This window comes from Schistocerca americana, chromosome X (genome assembly GCF_021461395.2).
Source record: "Schistocerca americana isolate TAMUIC-IGC-003095 chromosome X, iqSchAmer2.1, whole genome shotgun sequence".
Lineage (NCBI taxonomy): Eukaryota > Metazoa > Arthropoda > Insecta > Orthoptera > Acrididae > Schistocerca > Schistocerca americana.
Genome location: NC_060130.1, coordinates 890,507,568 through 890,510,702, shown reverse-complemented (window position 1 = coordinate 890,510,702; position 3,135 = coordinate 890,507,568). Strand labels below are relative to the sequence as shown.

The window sequence follows — 3,135 nt, the reverse complement described above, 5'->3', positions numbered from 1 at the left end:
CAGAAGAAGAGATTGTATGAAGTGGGCTTATTGGGTCGAATACTGGAAGTGGGTGTGTGACTATTACGGTATGTTAGTACTAGGTATAAGGGTGAAGAAAAATTCGCGCAATCGGAATTCGCAACGCGATTCCTCACATACTAAGAACACAAAAATATCTGTCACAAAATTTCTACCTGTGCCTGCTTCTGGCAATAAATTGACTTTAACTATTGCAGTCTGGCAACGCTGTACTCATATGTACGCTAACTATTTCTGTTAGCAGACAGCAGTAATTGCGTGCAAACGGTGCAGTGGATGGCGTTTTGGGTTAGCATGTAGGAGGTAGAGAGCTCGATTCTGGATCGAGACGTAGTTGGTTTTATCTGTCAATTTGATTCTGTCATATAATACCGTAAAATACACCGTTTCATAAGCCGCACATATTTGACATTTAAACTGTTTCCCTAACGGTAATGGTCTTGATGTTTTCATTTTTCCATCGATTATAATAGTATTATTATTAATAATAATAGTAATGCATGAAGATACTAAACGTGTGCTGATCAGACTCAATGTTGAAAGGAATAATTAGTGGTTCCATGGTGATAACACATACAAATGGTAACCGTGTTAGGAAATTACTTCCAAAGCACGTTGCTAGCCCTGCTGATGATGTAAGGCCCTAATGAAGTGTGATGGACCTGTACTTGGCAATGATAATAATGGAACCGTTGTAGGAGGGTACATAGAAAACAGGTTTCGAACCTAGTGGATGTAGTGGTGCGAAACAATTCGCATCCACGACGTGCAAAAAGCTTCTTTAAAAGATGATCAATTGTACTTCCATTTCTGCATTCCTAGTACGCAAGTGCAATTGTTTTGCAGAAAACACACTGTAATCGCTGTATGACTATTAAGACGCCAGATACCACGCAAAGTACATTTAGCAAATAAAACCAAACACACCTCTACCCAGAATCGCACCGTCGACCTCCTGCAAGCTAACCGAAACAACTATACACTGCACCAAATGCGCGTAGCTACTGTTGACTGCTAAACGAAGTAGTTACCATACATTTGATTACAGGGTTGCAGTCAGCCACTCTTTAAAGTCCGTTTACTGCTGGAAACATGCGCAGGACGAAATTTTGTGAGATAGATTTTTCTGTCGCTAGTACGTGAGGATCAGGCCACGTGTGGCCTACCGGGACCAACCGACCGCCGTGTCATCCTCAGTGGAGGATGCGGATAGGAGGGGCGTGGGGTCAGCACACCGTTCTCCTGGTCGTTATAATGGCATTCTTGACCGAAGCCGCTACTATTCGGTCTAGTAGCTTCTCAATTGGCATCACGAAGCTGAGTGCACCCCGAAAAATGGCAACAGCGCATGGCGGCCTGGATGATCACCCATCCCAGTGCCGATCACGCCCGACAGCGCTTAACTTCGGTGATCTCACGGGAACCGGTATATCCACTGCGGCAAGGCCGTTGCCCGCATTGCGAAATCAGATTGCGCGAATTTTTCTTCACCCTGTATATAACGTGTTCGTCAGGATGCTGGAATAGAGGTTGTGGTCGACCACGGATGCTTTTGAAGTATCCAACGGCAGCTCGGATCACAACGAATGTATGCGACTTCTTCATCCAGTTTATATACTCAGATTCAGACAGTAAACCATAGAAAAATGGAAGGAAAATATTTGTTTAAGTGCGTCAGTACATAACACCAATATGTAAGCTAAATGACAGAAGTTACTGTTTCAGTGAAAGAGCGAAATAAATTGGTATTAGAATTTCACCGAAGTCCGGATACCAACATAAAGGCAAAACTCACGAGGCACCGACCGATCGAGAGAAGAGACCGACAAAATCTAATGAGACAAACCACCAGTTTAGTACACTTTTCGGCAAATTTGGCCTTGCTCCATAGTGAATCATTTTCAAATGAACGTTCAAGGGGTAGCTCATGATTAATAACAATAATACGTGAAGCAAGTAATCATTTTGTCTAAGAAAAATTACTATAGCAAGAAATTAGTTGTTTGAACGTGAACGGTAGATGTTCAGGTTTTTGAAAATTAAACATGGTTAAACGGCTCATGCCAGTCACGTGAACTAAATTAGTAAAGTTTGTTTTCATTTCGCTGGTGCCATAATTTTGTATTCTACTGTCCCAAGTTAAAGGCTTATGCGAAAGCTGTAGTTCACAATTTGTTTCCAAGACTGTCACACGCTTAAGAGTTTGAAACGATTATAAAAATTAAATGATGTCGAATTGGATGCTATGAATATTGAAGGCACGGTTTTAGGGACGTCAGCTGGCTCGTTCTGTTGAGGATATACTAGTTGCTGTGTCGCGTTCTTTGATATCCGCGAGGTACAGAAGCTGATGGAATGTGCGGACAGATAAATATTGAATCGTCCATTGAAAACTGCAATTATTGTGCAGCTAGTTTATAGCTCACTGCGTTTGAATATCGGAAAACTCTTCTTTGTGTCATACAGAGGAACTAAGTTAATTACACTGTGGTAAAAATCCAACGCTGCGTTTCGAGAAACGGTTGCGTACAGGCTTTTCCAACTGAAGAATAATGTAAGCTCGTTACCCCTGAAAAATGTTGGATATAGCGTTCCGCATTTCCCACTCAATTACGAAGTTTCGATTTGAATCTCGTACTGTGCCAGGGATGCGTTAATGGAGATTAAAAGAGCTATGTAAGCTGATAAACGCGATACGAAACTGACTGGCTGCATTTTTGTTTGTAATTTTAGGAACTTGTACGATATGCTTATTTTGAGAGCGACTAATATTACTGATAATTTGTGTTGGCATTTTCACAAGGCTTTCTCTCTTTGCGTTTGAACGCGATTCCAAAATTTCAACGGTGTATATGGACCAAACCTAATCCTGTTTCTCTAGAAGAACATTAGCTCTGTAAAACTCAACAAACTGTTAATCGATCTCCCCTGGCGAGATGTTTCCAAACATAGAAAATCACTTAGTTTATAGTCAAGTTTCGAAAGAACAGTGCGATTTTTCCTGAAAAAGGAAATATCTTGGAATCTGTGTTTCAAAAATATTACCGAAATTCTACTACGGCTGGCGCTTGCTTACAGAATGTGATATTAACTGAAATGGTTCAAATGGCTCTG

General features: G+C 41.1%; 1 pseudogene; it reads right to left on the bottom strand.

Moving 5' to 3' along the window:
• Window positions 1-1,357: 1,357 nt before the first annotated feature.
• LOC124557524 lies at window positions 1,358-1,475 on the bottom strand (annotated as a pseudogene).
• Between the last annotated feature and the right edge of the window lie 1,660 nt (window positions 1,476-3,135).